This window comes from Marmota flaviventris, chromosome 11 (genome assembly GCF_047511675.1).
Source record: "Marmota flaviventris isolate mMarFla1 chromosome 11, mMarFla1.hap1, whole genome shotgun sequence".
Classification (NCBI taxonomy): Eukaryota; Metazoa; Chordata; class Mammalia; order Rodentia; family Sciuridae; genus Marmota; species Marmota flaviventris.
Window position 1 is genome coordinate 13,230,318 of NC_092508.1, and position 18,453 is coordinate 13,248,770.

Genomic DNA, 18,453 nt, shown 5'->3' on the forward strand with positions numbered 1-18,453 from the left:
AATGGTTGGCTTATTTTCTTCTGCTGGATAAAACAATCTGCATGCCACTAGTGTGGTTATTACTTTGCCTCACCAGGTTTCCACCCTGTTTCTTGGTTCTCTGAAGACTGCCAAGGAAGGATCCACTCTGTCAAGTCCTCCAAATGTAACTCCCCGGCTGAGTTTGGTTGGCTGGAGAAGTTTCATTTGGCTCCACTCTGTGAGTGTCGCTCACAGCCTCTCTTCACTGTGGATGCTCTTGAGCTATAAATAGTAAATGTTCAGTCCTATGAAATGGAAACTGGAAGCTATCCAAAAAACAGATTAGCCTAGTACTCCAGGGGAGGCCATCCCTGAAATGCAAACTACAGACCTGTTTGAGCCTTAGGAGGGAGCCACATTGTCATCCCTGCGTTGAAGCTAAGTTGCACCAACAAGAATTATCATGATGTCAATACTCTTGTGAGTGTTGCGCAGGGGGGTTGAGGGAGAGGAATTGAAAACAATGAGGCCATTCTTTGCTTTCAAGAAATTTATAATTTAGTCAAGGAGATAAATGCTATTTACATGATTCCAGAAAATACATGACAGTATATAATCAAGTGTCAAATTTTGTGGCGTCTGCTCTATTTATTAAGAGAATTTAAAGAAGGAAAAGATCAAGGCTGTCGAGAAGGATTTGTTTCATGAACTTGATATGGTTCTCCATGGACCTTGAAAAAAAGATGGAATATGATACACAAAAATAATCCGAGAGTGGACCGCCCATATCCTCCAGCCTGGATTCTACAATTAGTATTTCCTATATTGTCTTTATCAAATACCTAACCTTCCTGTAACCATCCACCAACCCATCTTGTTTTTAAAAGTATATTTAAGATAAATGACTGACAATATTTCACCCCTAAAAATCTCCAATACGAATACCACAAACTGGAGTTTAATATGTTCACAATTTTGAGGGGAAAAGTTACATGAAAGGAAATGGACAAACCCTGGGTGTGCTCTAGTAAATTTTGACAAACGCTGGTCCCTGTGTAATGCAACCCCCACCCTTTCAATATGTCACTACAATCGCCCCAGAAAGTGCTTTTGCTCCTTTGCTATGAATTGTCCCCTTCAGGGGACCACTGCTTTAAATTTTATCCACAAATTAGTTTTGCCTATTGTACAGCACCATGTAAATGGACTGACAAAGATTCTTCAGAGTGAGATTTTTTTAAATTCAGCATGGTTTTTGACATTCATTCAAGCTTTTTATGAATCAGTAGTTCCTTTCTTTTTAGTGCTGGGTAGTATTCCACTGGATAAATACACCATTTTATTTTATTTATATGTTCTTCTGATGATAATCACCTGGGTGGCTTCCAAGGTGGGGCTTTTATGAACAAAATATCTGTAAATATTTGTATATGCATCTTATCATTTCCCTTATGTAAGCACCGAGGAACAGGTTACTGGGTCAAAGTAGATTATACATATATCTTCATTTTATAAGAAATGGACAGACCTGTATCCTAATTGATTGTTCTATCTTACACTCCCACTAACAGTGCAGGAAAGTTATATCTTTTCTACACCCTCACTATTAGGGTTTAGATACGAGGTGTCCCCCAAAGGCTCATGCATGAGACCATGTGAGAATTTTCAGAGCTGAAATGATTAGGTTATGAGAGCCTTAACGTCATTGGTGAATTAATACACTGATATGGATTAACTGGGTGGTACCTGTAGGCAGGCAGGGTGTGTCCGGAAGGGATAGGTGGCTGGAGGTTTGCCTTTGGGTTTATATTTTGTCCCTGGTGAACAGAGCGCTCTGCTTCCTGATTGCCATGATGTGCTAACTCATTTGGGCTCAGATGGAGTTGGCCATCTATGGACTGAGATCTCTGAAACCATGAGCCCCAAGTTATCTTCCCCTCTTCATATTGTTCTTGTCGGTTCTTTGGTCACAGCAATGAAAAAGCTGACTAAAACATTCACCAACATTTGGAGTTATCAGTCTTTTTCAACTTAGTATCCTGGTGGATGTTTGTTTTGGTTTGGGCTTGTTTTTTTTGTTTTTTTTCTTTCTTCTTAATGATGTTCCTAGATTCTGGGACCAAAAATAAGGAGAAAGGGAAATAACTTTACAGCTTATACCAGCACCTCATTTAAAAGAGAGAATACAGAAAGAATAAAACCAGATGATGGTGTATGACAAGTCTTAGCAGTTTGTTTTTAAATTAGATTTTGTGCTATAAAGCTTCTACAGATACCCATTAAACTTATACTTGTTTTTGAGAGGATGCTGGGGAAGGCATGTCATAGAAATACTCAGTCCCATAATTTGTATTTTTTTGCTTCAAAACAAAAGGCCGGAGAGACCTTTGTAAAGGACTGTTTACAAAATTGCATCTCAGCAGAGAGCTGTGGAAAAACAAAAATGAGATTCAGTCACTAGGAATCATTACTTTTTTATATTTCATGCAACCATTTTGTCAAAGTTTTAAAATTCAGCAAAATGACAAAATATACAATTGAACTGAATTTTTATTCTACTTTTCTATTGAAAATAAAGTAAACAAGAATGCATGATGATAATCATTATGTTCTGGATAAACAGTCTTTTTTTTTTCTTTTCATCCTAGACAAATGCAGGTAAAGAATTCTCTAATAATGCAGAGTTAACCTAGAAGAAAATAGCTCTATTTTCTTGATACTGGTGATTTTTCTAAGAAAACTTTTTTTTTAACAGATGTATTTTTCTCGAATTTTAGTATAGTATCTCTAATTTGAAAAAGGACTCCCATTCTGGGAAGAGCAAATTACCCATCCTAGTATTTTAGGGCTTCTCAACTTTGTTTTGTGATAAGATTGCCACTACAAAGACAGCTTCCACTCTGCACACTCAGACTCAGTGAGATGAAGCCCCAGAATCAGTCTGTTTTATTTCTAAATGAGCACCCCGGATTAATTCTTACCCTTGAAAAAAATTCCTTGCAAAGAACCCCCCGCAGGGATGTGGGCAACACATCTGGATATCCCGGATCCATTACACCTCTCTTCCACTACCCAGCCCCAGGACTGAGCCGGCCATGAGGCCCCCATGCGATTTTCTTCCCTTATTTCTAAAAATTAAGAGGAGCATTAGGATCTGTGAATTTAAGTGTGATCTTTCCATTCCCACCCAAACCCTCCAGTAGCCACATATAGATATAGAATGCAGCCCGAAGTCGTGCCGTGGGCTGCAGGCTGACAGGATGGGCCCAGGACTCCCTGTGTGTCCTCCATCCACTCTGAGATAGCCACAGTGGTGTGCAGTCCTCACACACAGCAAGCTCACTATTAACTCGAGACTTTTGCAGTCATCCTCTCATTGGCCTAGAAAGATCTTCCCAGGAATCAGCAAGTCTAGCTCCTTCACTCCATTCAAGTCCCTGTTCCCATGTTTCCTCCCCAAAGAGCCCTGCCCTGACATTCAGGGCAAAACCCCACCCATAGCAGGGACCCATCCCTTCCTTCTGGTGGTTCTCTTCTTCCTACTCTGTCTTATCCCTAGAATGAATCACCCTCTGGCATTTCACAATAAATTAGCTGTTTATTGATGTGTGATTTATTTATGTTAATTATTTTGCTAGAGTTTACACTTCACAGGGGCTGTGTATTTTGTTTAGTATAACTTGAGAATCTCAGACAATACCTGTCCCATAACATTTTTTTGTACACTAATTCTAATACTCAAGGCCTTGATAGATTATAAATTTGTATTTGAGCTGATCAGTTAACAAAGGCTAGAAAAATCGGTAAATACCTAAATCTTTCATGTAATTATTTTTATAATTTCAATATTAGATAAAATAATTCAAAATGTTATCCTTTTCTATTAAGCCACTCTTGCCTTTACTCATTTCAACAATTGTAAAAGCACCCCTAGGTTCAATCCCCAGTACCCCACACACACAAAAAAAATCTGGTTATTGACATTAATCTGAAGTTCTTCCCACCTTCTTTAATAATAATACTGTAACACAAATAATACTTAGTGAAAAAAAAGAAAAGGGAAAGCTGAATTGAATTATGTTTATTTGATTTCAATAGCTTCAGCTTGTTCAAAGTCTGCATTTCCATCATTTTCTTTTGCTCACCAGGAATAAATGTCCCAAGTTTAAACTCAATGGACAAATATGCAGGATTCCAGTGTCTAAGACAAAGAATTAAGAAAGACCTTTTCTGTTCATTCAATATAATTATTACCACAATACTTCTTATTCCACAAACTTATGACACATACAAATAGACACTGTCAGTGGTATAAACACCAGGATCAAGAAGAGTGATAATCACTTCCATTATTTGAAGACTTACTATGTGCCCAACACTGTTCTGAGCACTGACTTCACAACCACCTTCTGGAAGCGATTATTGCTTGACACTATTCATGTGTCAAGTTGATTGTGCCATGGGGTGCCCAGATTAAATATTATTTCTAGGTGGTATTTCTAGATGAGATTGGCATTTGAATTGGTGGACTCAGTCAAGTAGATGCCCTCCCCAAAGTGGGCAGTATCATCTAGTCCACTGAGCACTTCAAGAGAATAAAAAGGCAGAGTAAGAAATTTATCCCTTTTGCTTGCTGCTTGCCTGTGTAAACTGGAACGTGTTCTTCTGTCCCTGGACTGGGATTTATACCATCAGGTTCCCTGGTTCTCAGGTCTTCAGACTCATTTGGGTCTCCAGCCACAGATGGCAGATCACGAGATTCTCCGCCTCCATAACTGTATGAACCAATTCCTCACAATAAATCCTTCTTCCCCTTCCTGCCTCCCTCCCTCTCTCAATATGGGTGTGTGTGTATCTTCTTGGTTTTTTCTCTTTCTCACTATACACATGTATGTATACATACATATATTTATGTATGTATATGCGTGTGTATAAATGTGTGTGTATCCCTGCCCCCTGAGAAACCTGACAAATACACCAATAGACATAAAATAGTCATATAAACCTAAGAATGGTTAGAAAAGGGACTAATAAGAAAAAAAATTATGAAAGTAACTTCCCAGTAATGAAACATAGCAGAGTTTTCCTAACGGTTAGAAAAGAATACATTTCAAAGGTTGATATCTGCTATTTATTTGCATTTACAATTACAGCTAAATGTGTCTCTGTATTTAATTGCTCTCTACATTTACTTTAAAAAAGAAAAAGAAATAATAATAGGCCAGCAAAATTCCCTATTTCTGTGCACTTCATTACAGTCTATTATCTCTAAACCATTGCTTTTTAGGTTAAGCATTTTACCTGAGTCACATTTAAAAAACAAAGTTTAAAAACCCAGGATAGCACTTCACTGTCAAGAGTATTAAAAAAGGAAGAATATAGAACCAAAAACTCAGTTCCAAAGAAGTAATTTGACTATTTAGTTTGAAATAAATTTCCAGAAAACAATTGGTAATGGCAACAAGAACATAAAAATCCTAATTTTAAAAAATAAATTCATATCCTGTAGTCCTTCTGATACTTTTTAAAACCCACCCCTCTGATAAATTGCCATTCTTTATATAGCAACATATCAAAAAATCACAGATGATGACCAGTCCCTAAACAAGAATAACGCGTTTTCAATCACAGAAGCCTGGAGCTAGAGATGACCTCAATGCTTTCAGCAGACAAAGGGCTATCTACAAAAAACAGATGGCTGCTTGCTTAATTTATAAGCATTTCTAGAGACCAAGCTTTTGAATTGAACACAAACAAGAGCAAAATGTTAAATAATGGATGGAAAATACATTTTTAGCAACATCACAAGTGCAACCAAAGCCTTTATATTAACTTCAATTTATATGTTCTATTAGTCTCACTAACAAAGTTGCATATAAAATTCATTGAAGGGCTGGGGATGTGGCTCAAGAGGTAGCGCGCTCGCCTGGCATGCGTGCAGCCCGAGTTCGATCCTCAGCACCACATACAAACAAAGATGTTGTGTCTGCCGAAAACTAAAAAATAAATATTAAAAAAATCCTCTCTCTCTCTCTCTCTCTCTCTTTAAAAAAAAATAAAATAAAATCCATTGAACCAAATTTAGTACAAATCTCAAATAAAGAGGGCACCAATAGTGAACAAAAATCCAACCTATTTTCTTTGAGTTGTAATCCTGCCTAGCTCAGAAAGAAAACCCAACTCCTCCTCATCAATGTGTACGAGAGCCTCAGGCTCAGATGGCCCCACTGCCCTGTGAAACCATTGCCATGAGTTGGCTTGTTTCTGACACAATGTGAGTCACTGCTATGAATATGGTCCATCTCAGTCCACCAATAAGGCAGTAGATTGGGATAGTAGAGGAGAGCACAGGAACTATTTCAGGACCTCCAACCCAACCAGAGTGCATGAAATCACATGCCAGTGACTTCACAGGGATTCACTCGCTGAAGAGTCAAATCATCCCATTATTTGCATTATTACCGCTGAGAAGAAACAGACATAGGGCTTGTTTGTAAGCATGCTAGCCATCTCTTTGAAGAACTAAATGAGCAAGCACTCTTAGTTCTCTCTGTGTTGGCAGTGTCTTCTATTCATATTCTAAATATATTCAGAGAAAACTACTATTCATTTCTTCCTTTACCAAACACACCCCAGTTGCCTAAGGAACAAAGAATGCTCTTTGTTTTAATACAATGGCCATAGTCAAAATAACTCAGTTCATTTTGAACAGTCTCTACTATAAACTAATAAAAGAACTAACGGTAATATCTCATCTTTTCTCCTCTTTAGAATCAGAATTCCCCACTACCACAAAAGTTCAATCACCAATTTCAGTTAGTCAAGTCATTCTCAGATAAATTCAGGATGTTCTGCCACTTAAAATAATCAGATGTGGTTAAGTAGTTTTTGAAAATAAAATGTTTTTTCCTACCACAGGCAACACAGTCACTCAGAAAGCAGGACCCTTGCAGAGATCAGAATAAGATCATTATTGTCAAGTTTGAGACTGAAGATTATTCTAGTGAAATAATATCTGTAGGAGAAATTCCTTATATGACATTGCATATTAATAATGCATTACAAAATTATCCCAAATCATTCTGTCTCCTGCCGTTTATTACCCATTACTTATTATCTGCTCTAATCTATCATCCATAGCTCAAAGGGTCCTTCTAAAACTTTAAAACTTACAAGCCAAACTCCTTGGTGCTGTCTGCAAAGCCTTTTGTAATCCAGCTGAGCTCCTGAGAGCTAAGGTATTCCCATCCTTCTGCCACAGAGATCTGCCCTGGATTTCTTCCTTAAGACTGTTCTTGGTGATTCCCATCCAATGTTAATCATAATACTAATCACCACCTACATTTTGGTTATGATTATTTTATGTTTTTATTTGGCCATCTTGTTTATTCCAGGCACAAAATCTAACTGTCTCCAGTGCCCTATTGGTACCTTAGATTGATGCTTAGTAGGTATTGATGAATATATCCATAAATAAATAAAACAAATGAATAAAAAGAATTACTCTCAAAAAAAATATCTCTCTCTCTCTCTCTCTCTCTCTCTCTCTCATACACACACACACACACACACACACACACACACACAGTGTTTTAGGCTTGCAGTAAATAAACCTTTTCAAGCTATTGCATCACTGAGTTGAGAACTTTAAGTGTGCTCCTCTCCTTGTGCTGGGCAACTAGGCCTCACCTCCTACAGTTTCCACCACCTTCCAGTAATGCCACCAGGGACCAAGCCTTCAACACATGGGCCTTTGGTGGAAAATCCCAGATCCAAACCACAGAAGAGAGCAAAAGTAGAAACTTCAAGGTGCCTCTTAGGAGCTAACTTTGAAAGTCACATACCACTTCCACCATTTTCTATTGGTGAAATCAAGTCTCAGGACAACCTGGATTCAAGAATAAGGGGAAAGACTCCATGTCTCTATATAGGAGGAGCTGCAAAGAACCTGTGGGCACAAGGAATCAACTATAATTGCCCTTGACCCCTTTGGAAACTGTTAGAACTCTCTGCATTAACTCCCCATGTCTCCAAACTGTTCATTGGCCTAGAAAATGGATGTTGGCTTCCCCTATTATGTGGTCATGTAGTCAACCCTCAAGAATGCACTGGAGTTGAGATCATCATTATTCCCTCCTTCTGAACAGGCTGACCTGCAGCCAGCACTTCTGGAAAAGTCAGATAGCAGGAAATGGGGAATGGATGGATGGTGGGGGTCCCTAAAGTATTAAACACACCTTGATCCCTAAGGGAATAGTGGAGCACAGATTCTCAAGATGACACCACTGATCCTAGGCAGGGTGCATTAGCAGCTTCATGTCCTTGTGGAACTTCAGAGACTGAGAATTCCTTACCTAGTTTTTAGGAGCATCAACATTCTCCTTTGAGTAACCACCTCGACACATTTCCACATGCTTGTTTATTAAAGAGAAAAATATATCTGCTTACTAGTTCATTTGGTGTCTTTCAAGTAATTACATTGCTTTTGTAACAAACATAAACCTTCAAACATACACAAAATGCTTTTCTGATTGACTTGAGTGTTTTCTCTGGCTAGTCCCTTTTACTCCACAGGTGGTAATTAGTAGTAAAATAAAATAATTAAGATGTATTTTCAACTTGGATGGCAGAAGGACCTGACAAATTATTCATGTAAAGATCAATCAGACTTCCAGATCAGGGTTCTCTCAAATGATAGATTCTACCCAGCTTCTAATTAATTCTAAGTCCTTGAGCATATTTTCATGTGCCTAGTTTAGCAATTAGCATGTAGGGAGGAATTAAATAAATGCTTGTTGTTTAAAAATACATGAACAAAATTTGTATTAGTATGACATACATTTCATCCTGCCTCCATAATTTGAGGACTAGCACGAAAGAAACCATCTCCAAGATTCTATGAATATACATCCCCTTAAATCCCCTCATGACCCATTTATTCAACAAACATTTACTAGATGCACTCTTCTTGGTATGGAGATAAAGCAAACAGACCAAGCCTCCATTCATTAAGAATGGAGAGGCACACAATTTAAAAAAAAAAAAAAATATATATATATATATATATATATATATATATATGTATGTATATATATATATATATATATATGTATGTATATATATATATATAATGTCAAGTGGATGCATATGAGGAAAAAAAATAAAACAAGGTGAGAAAACAGGGTGTGACGGGGCAGCTGCATTTGATAGTGAAGTTCTCTCGGAGGAGCTGACCATTGAACAGATCCCTGAAGGACGAAGTGAGCAACATAGCCTGGGTCTTTGGATCCCTGTGGTAAGATGTGGCTCTGAGAGACAATGATGTGGCCAGGGTCCTTGTGTTAGTCAGCACAGGTTGCCATAACAAAATACCACAGACTGGGTGGCTTAACCAACAGAAATATTTCTCACAGTTCTGGAAGCTACAAGAACATAATTAAGGTGTTGGAAAATTTGGTTTCTGGTGAGCTCCTTGGCTCCTACACAGCCGCTTTCTTGATGTGTCCCCACATGGCTCTCCTCTGCTTGTCATAGAGAAAGCTCAAGCTCTCTGGTGTCTCTTTGACAATGGACACTAGTAATATTACGCTGGGTCTCCATCCTCAGGACCTCAATTAAACTTAATTACTTCCTTTTAGGCCCATCTCCAAATACTGCCACACTGGGGGTTAAGGCTTCAATATACACCTTTTAAAGACAGTCAGCCGATTCGAGTTCTCCATCTAGAAAGTGTTCTCTGTCCCAGGGATGGAATTTTAACCCAAGGCCAGTTAACTGCAAGGCTCACTCACAGTCTATCATAGCCTAGAATCGCTCCCAAAGACAAGATGCTCTGAGGACAAAGTAGGGAAATAAATGTAAAAATGCTTTCTAACTATTAATGTACTACACAAATATAAAATAGTATTGTTACTCCCAAGAATACTGCTGGTCCCTACCACTTAAAAATATTTTACTACACTGAAGTTTTATTTCAGTGGTAACTATCAGTATGATAAATATGTGATCAAGAAGAGTTTAAAACAAAAAGAAGTTCACAGAAGCAGAACAGAATAGTGGTTACCAGAGGTTGATAAGGGGAGGCGCAGGAGAAAAAGAGAAGGATGCAGGGGTGGAGTTGGATAGGAAGGATAACCTCTGTAGCACAGTAGAATTTTGGATGAGCATAGTAGTTGGCTGACAATTAATCGTATATTTCAAATCAGCTAGTAGAGAGGATTTTGAATGTTCTCAACACAAAGAAATGATGTTTGAAACTACAGACATGCCAATTACTCTAATGTGACCATTACACATCGTAGTGTGTATTGAAATGTCACACTGTACCCTACAAGTACATACAATTATTATGTGTCAATTGCATTTTTAAATGTAAGAATTATTTTTTAAAAGAAAGAGGAGCTAATGAATCAACACAACCATAATGACTGCAGCACAGGGAACAGCGTGTCTGTACAAAGTGATTCTGATAAAATTAATCAACTTTAAAAAACAATCAGAGTATTTGCCGGCCAATCAGAAGTTATAACATTGGCTTCTTCCTTCTCTCTCTCTCTTTTTTTAATTCCTTCTCTTTTTTTCCTCTTCTATTTCAGACCTAATTCTCTGTATTCCTGGGCAAGGTGCTGGCGAATGAGAAGCATAATGATAGCACTTAGCGGAAATAGGTCAACATTAATAAACTTAACATCTATTAAAGGACAAGCTCATAAGCAAGATTACCTGCGGGGACTGCCAACAGACACACACTGTGGAAGTGACACTATCCTCCTTCATGCTTCTAATGGAAGAAGTTAGTCCTTTCTCTCCCAAAGGCCTTTCTCCTAATATTGTCATAATTCAGTTAGAATTTCTATATATGAATTTGGGGGCAGGGGGCACATGGACATTTTGTCCATGACATTTCTCATGGGAAAAATGAAGGGCTCTGCCTCCTGGAAGCCACACACATTGGAACCAAGAGACTCAATCCACCCCCTCTGACTTGTTTTGCTGGACTTGCATAGTATATTGTAAAAGATTGAATCAGCTGCCCATCTTTCAAACTTGGAGATCTCCTATGGAATCTGGATTCCCAGTTTCTTTTAGGAAGTTAAAGAAATGGAAACACTGTAACTGCAGTCCTTCAAAGCAACACATGGCTGCCCAACTTAGCATCTTCGTTCATTATTTTGCTTGCATCTCTGCTCAAGTCAATTGATTTATAATTTTTGCAATGTGTCCGTTTTACAATATTTAAAAATGAGTTAGTAACAGAAGACAAGTTAGGACCTTGGACTTCTTTACCTTTCCGTTATATCACTTCAGATTTTTTGCACACAGAATGGACCTGACATTCTTATTCTCATTAGAAACTTACCACAGGCCATGGAAGCCTATCAAATAGTGGTTGTTCCTTCCCAAACCTGTCTCCAAAGAAGACCCTTTATGCATAGCTAACCAAGCCAAGATCATCTCACAACTGGCTACACCAGGAAGTGGCTAATCTCTTTCATGTGAATTGACCCAGGGAAACCTTAAATATCCCTCTCACAGACTTATCAGCATTTCATGGATGATGTGCCTGTCAAAAACTGCTGTCATCTCCTTCCTTTCTACATGATTGCTCTGCCACTGTGTGGTAATCAAGTGTCAAAACAACAGCAAGATGGCAGACTGTCAAATACAGTCCTGAGTCTGGGCTCATCGCAACACCAGATGCTTCTGGTCACCTGGGAAATCACTGCGACAATGGCCGCATATCAAGTTGAAGGTCAGTAAGAATTCTGAGCAAATGCTGCAAAAGTAGAATTTCTCAGGAGCTGTTTAAATAATTTATAACAGCAGGATAGATGTCTGCTCGAAAAGTAAGACATAAGATTTCATGTAAGTGACACTTTCCTATTATGTCACAGCGGGTAAGGCAATTGGATATCTCTGCACCAGAAGGAAATGCAATCGAGTGGTGAAGAGCCAGCCAGAATTCCAGCATTCTGTGCTGACCTTGCTTATCCTCTGTCATTGACTAAAATGGAAGGTTCTGACAGATAAGGAAGCCACAAGTTGACCCTACACCTCATATTCCAATGAGGCATGATTTTATGCCCAAGAATTATTTATTTGAGGAGGAAAGAAGGCATTTGGTGCCAACTCTCCATTGTCTGAAAAGTGGACATCCTAATGTAGCTAGTCTCCACATTTAAAATATCACCCTCAGATCTGAAAAGAGCTGAAGTCCTCCCCAGTCCCCACCAGGCTGACTCACCCTGGAGGTGGGAGACATGAGGATTATTAGCTGACTCAGGAGGTCAGCCACATAGATGTCCAGGGGGACCTTGGCCTTCTACTCCAGAAGACACCCACATGCTTAAAATAAATCACAAGAAATTACAGAACCATCAGTCCTCACATTTACACAAAAATTACTAATTTTAACCAGCTTTTGTTCTATATCAAATTTTAAAACTATGATGACAATCATTGCAGACTAAAACCACCCTGGTAAGGAAATTCCAGTTCTCACAAGTCATTGTGAGACTTAATCACCATTCCATCTCAGCGAAACTCTTCCAAAAAGTCCAGAGAAAATGTAATGATGATGCATTTTATTAAATTTATTTCATTTTAACTATTCCATTTAACTTACTTGACATTTTCCTTGTCAAAGTCCTTAACATAACTATAGTACTTTTTAAATTTAGATGGCATATATGGGTAAATAAAAATCACCCAAAATCTTACTACACAGGTAAGAATTCTTTTCCTTTTGGAGTACATCTTTTCAATCCTTTGTACATAGTTTAGATTTTATTCTATGTATAGTTGGGTATGCTAGTTTTTTTCCCTCTACATTTTTCAGGTTCAGAATATTACTGTTTTATGTCTGTACAACATTTTATATATTCATTCTCCTCTTTTGAACACTACGTTATTTCCAATGTTCTGCTATTAATGTGCAGTGCATCCTTTTACAAAAAATTTCTAAATGCAATTACTTTCTTAGGTAGAGTCTAGAAGGTAGAATCTTAAAGTTTGCAGTTAAGAACTTTTCAAATATATTTGATGCTTATTGTTCAATTGCTTATCAAAAAGAACTTCCGGGACTGGGGATGTGGCTCAAGTGGTAGCACGCTCGCCTAGCATGCGTGAGGCACTGGGTTCGATTCTCAGCACCACATAAAAATAAAGATATAAAATAAGACTCTGAAAAAAACTTCCACTTATTAATTTTGATTTTTTTCCTTTTTCAACATCTTTGCTAACTACTTAGGAGCCTCCAAAAAATATTTATTTTAATATAAAAATTACTGATGAGGTTGGACTTTTTTCAAATTTTTACCACTTGTATTTCTTCCAGGAATTGTTTTGAGACTTCATCTTGCCTAAAAATTTACCAATATTTGCTCTTTTCCTTACCATAGCTTTACACTATGTTGAACAATCTAATTAGGCAAGTTCATTACTCTTCACTTTAAAATACTTCAAAATGATTGTCTCCGGCTAAACTTTAGAATGATTTAATAGATTTCTCTTTTGTTAAAGTCCCATTGAGATTCTGATTGGTCTTCCACTAAACCTATAAATCACTTAAAATACATGGTTCTCTTACCAGGAATGTAGCTTCCATTTTCGTAAGTTTTATTTTTTATCTCAGTAAAGTGCTAGTTTTCTTCATGGTAAACATTACAAACTTTTTAAAAAGGAAATTCCTTGTCACTTTATATGTGGAAGGCTAGCGTCACTGGAATACTTTCCAACCAGTTTTCTCTCTATAGTTATTGATAGTATTTTGAAAAACTATTAATTTATGAACAGGGCATAATGACACACATCTATAATCCCAGTGACTCTGGAGACTGAAGCAGGAGGATCCCAAGTTCAACACTAGCCCCTATCAATTTAGTGAGACCCTCAACAGTTTAGTAAGACCCTGTCTTAAAATAAAAAATAAAAAGGACTGGGGATGTAGCTCAGAGGGAGAACACCTGTGAATTCGTTCTCCAGTGCCAAAAAACAATAATAATCAATAAATAAACTATTAGCTTTTAGGTGCTCATTTTGTGACATGGGTTAATCACAAAATAATATTTTGGATTCATTTTCTTGGGTTTTCTAAACATACATTAAATTGTTTATAAATAATGATGATTATCTTTTCATTTCCCAATAATTATACTAGTTATTTTTATGTGTTGTTTAATTTCTAAGTACAGTTGCAAGAATAAAATGCAACTTTAGTATTGAATATAATTTTAGGAATGATTTTCACTGCCACTTTGTGGAATATTTCCTACAATGCTGTCCATACTCTGTGGCAATTTATGTTATGCCTGTCAGATGCCTTCAAGACACCTGGATAGCCTAGTTCAAAAGGCCTACTGATAAGTGGGAGCATGTCCACAATGAATGTCATTGATGGACTCAAGACCCTTGAGCCCACGGTAGAAATCGGAGATATTTATTCTGGAGAGTAGAGACTCAATGGAATATGGTAGAACAAAAATTCATTAAAACAAAGATTGGATATACTATATAACATCTCCAAAAAAGAAGTTCTAAGAACAAACTACATGCCAATTTTTGGTCAATGTAAGTCATTTTTGTTAAAAAGCAAATAGCAAATCCTGTTCCACCCAGCCCAGGACTCCTGGACCTTTGCGGCTGGTCTGCTGCTGGGTGCGCGACTCTGGAGCCTGAGGTCACTTGCGGGCAGGGTCCTGACACCAGGCTGCTGGCAGGCCAAGTGGTTCTGGAGCCTCTGGACTGCAGAGCACAGCCTGGCAAGGCCTGGCTGCGGGAGCCCGAGCCTAGGGAGGTCTGTCCACAGTACCTGCCCTGCCCTGTCCTACCCTGTCCTGCCCTGCTGCTGTTTGGTTTGCTGTCGGCCTCAGGGGAACGCGTGAGAAGACAGACTCTTGACCTGTCTCACCAGATAGATAGGCCTCCTGAACACTGCACCACTCTGGGGGAAAGAACCCAGAAAAAGCACATGGCTTCTGAGCAAAGAGAAGCAAGGTCCCAGGTACATCTGACTTTCAATCCATGCTTGGACCAGCCACTCCTCTGACCCAAGTTGCTCTCCTGCCCAGAACCTTCTTTATCTCTGCGTCTAAGACAACCCCTACTGCATCTCCCTATCCTCACCTGCTGCCCGTGGGTTAATACCGGGTGATGTGGTATGTAAAACTCAGTGACAGGAAGTTTAGGACCAGACAGAGTGCTGGATTCACAATTGGAATACTTAAGTTATGTTCTTGCTGCTGCCACCGGTAAAGTATGTGATCTTAGGTCTTGGTTGCACTTGACCTTATTTTCCTTTTCTCTGAAATAAAGATTGAACTAGAAGATGGCATTTGCTCCTGCTTGTCCTGCCAGTTTTGTTTTGTTGCAGTGCTGGAGATCGAACCCAGGGCTCTTGTATGCTGGAGGAACACTCCGGGGCTGAGCTATACCCACAACCCCTACACAGCTGCCTTTCATCGTTCAAATGATTTAATGCATTTTCCTTGTGTGCTATTTGCATTGTAAATTCTTTGAGGGCAAAGATCATTTCTTGTATTTCTTCCATATGTCAATAAGTTATTTTTCTTGTCATATATTGCATGCTCATGGTAGAAATTTCAGAGAATAATAAAAGCGTATGAATAGTAAAAGTCAGTTTTTTCCACTGTACTCTCACAACATTCTTATGATACTAGGAGTGGGGGGCAGGGAGATTCCTCACCCACCAAGCAAGTAATGCTGCAGAACCAGACACTGGCTGGGTGTCCTTTAATTCAATTTATTTTTGACACTGCCTTCTTGGGGGTAACAATAGGTCCCATAGGTTGAGGGCTTAGACCCTCAAGACTTTCCCCCAATTCAGACAGCAGTTTAAGCCAGTTATGACCAACCTTTATCAACTTGGTAGAGCAGTTCACAAAATTAAGGGAAACATTCACCAGCTTATAATAAAAGTTACCACCAAACAATAAAAAATAAATTATCAGAAAGGATCCAGATAAAGAAGTACATAGAATGAGGTATGGGTGTGCCACCCTCCAAAAACCTCATGCGTTCGTTCAGCTCTCAGACTCTCCAAATCCTTTTTTTTTTCAAGTTTTTATGGAGGCTCCGCTAACACAGGCACGATATATGAAATCTTTGGCCAACTTCACCATCAGGCCCTAGCCTTTGTCAATTCTTAGCACATTAAAAAGTCACTTGTCATTTATCAATTTGAAGATTCTATGGATTTTAGGAGATGTGTGCCAGGAAATGAGATGAAGACCATATGTTTATCTTACAATATCACATTTCTAAAAAAGAAAGCAAAATCACTTCCTTCAACATCTAGAGATAACCATTGACAGCTCTTTGGTTCATTTCCATAAGAATCCTTTTCTATGTTCTTTTATTTATGTGCATATGTATATGTATTTTATCTTTTTAAATTTTTATTCTAAAATGTACATACTGTGGGGTGAGGATATGGCTCAGTTGGTTGAGTGCTTGCCTTGTATGCACAAGGCCCTGGGTTCGATCCCAGCACCACAAAAAACAAACAAAAAATCCTATAGGGTTGATGCTAAAATGTACATACTGTTTAATTTTAACCATTTTTGAGTGTATAAGTTCAATGGCATCTTAAGTGTATACATTCATCTTGTTAAGGAACCATCATTATCATCCATCTCCATTGTCAATGATGACATAAAACAACAACTTGACTTTAAAGAAAATAAGATAGCTTACCCTGAACCAAGTATGAGTGGCACAGGAACACGGATTCAAGTTGCCTGAATAACTTGTTCTGATGTGGAAGAGGTTACATGAACTATTTTATAGCCAAAGAACAAAAGTCATCAATCAATATGTTTAAGAAATAAATTGGTGGGGCCAGTAGGTAGGTGAGCTGTAGCAAAGAGGGAAAGTTTTTCCTATAGGTATTGACTGTTACAGCCTTCTTAGCCTTAGGGTTGGTGGAGGCTAGAGGTCTGTTAAGCTGTTAATACATTCCAAGAGGTTTACCTAATAGGAGAACGTTAGGTCAGATACAAAAGTTAAAGTAAATGACTTTTTCTCTAAAGGCCCCAATGTAGCCCAAGCTAATTTTGTCCATTAACCTACAATTTGCCATCTCTCCACAATCAGGATGTTCTCAGCTGAGGTCAGTCTGCATGATCCATAATACAGCTGTGGCACTGGGGAATAAAATTGACTGATTTATGTTATATGCATGTACAATTATGTAACAAAAATTCTATTATTATGTTTAATTGTGATGCACCAATAAAAATTAATTGAAAATATTTTTAAAAGCAAATAGCAAACTTTGGTAGGAAGAAGACTCTCTTACAATCGAAGTATTCAAAATATAGGGTCAGTGATCCATTACAAAGATACCGTGGAACAGATTAGAACATCCAATAGGTGGTGAGACTGGGCTACCATTCCAAGTCTATCTTGCTCCATGTTCCATACTTCCACACTCACTTCTATATCCTCAGAATGCCCAGCATCAAAGTGTTTATTGAAAATCATTTAAACAGAAATAGCATCTCCAAATATCCCAGTTATTTTTACAGACTGACTTTTTCATAAGCGTATTGTAAAGTTTGAACATGTAAATTTGTATGAATAAAAAAGGTACAATACTTTCTCCAATCACTTCTTCCTTCTGTGGCCTTGAATCAGTCAATAAATATCCATTAGGACAGGCAAAAACATCAATATAGGAAACATCAATATAGGAAATAGGAGTCAACAAATGGGTGGGAAAAATGATCTCCATGGAAAGTTTTCCAATGGTTTTCACCTATTGCAAAAGATCAGCTATGTTTAAACATTAATTGAATTTCCAGAGACTGCTATCAGAGTGTATATTATTTAAGATTCATACTTTTCATTCCCAACAAAGAAACCTCTTCAGGAAATAGGTAATGAAAGCTGTAACTGTTCCTTGTTTTTTTTCATTCAAGATTAATGTTCTGCCCTTATCTTCTTACATTCCCAAAATATCCCTGGGCATCCTGTGCCCAGGCAAACATCCTAAAACAAACTACCAACAAGATGCTCTAAGTTACAAACCTGCAGAGACATCCTGCATATGGTGCTTCCTTGGTCTGTCCTGAGGGATTTATGTAGAATTACCAATATCATATTTAAATAATAGTCCTGCCGTTCAGATGACTCCCTTGTGATTAATGTCACCCAGTTCCTTAATCAAAAGGTGTCAAAATTAATAATTCTCCATAAAAACTACAGAACTATGGCATATTTTACAGAAAAGATAAGGCATAATTCTTAGGTCAATGTTCTACATGTGGCAGTTGGTGAGCCTTCAAAACATTTGATCCCAAAGGTGGCCACAGAGGAAAGATTGAATGGCTGTTGTGGCTATTATTTCAAGATGGGAACAAGAAACTCCGTCCTCACTGGAAATTTTTTTTGGAGTATTCTCTTCTGCCCGGACACAAAGCCATGTCTAGAACTGTGGATTGACATGAAATTAAAGAAAGAAAAGCACTGTTC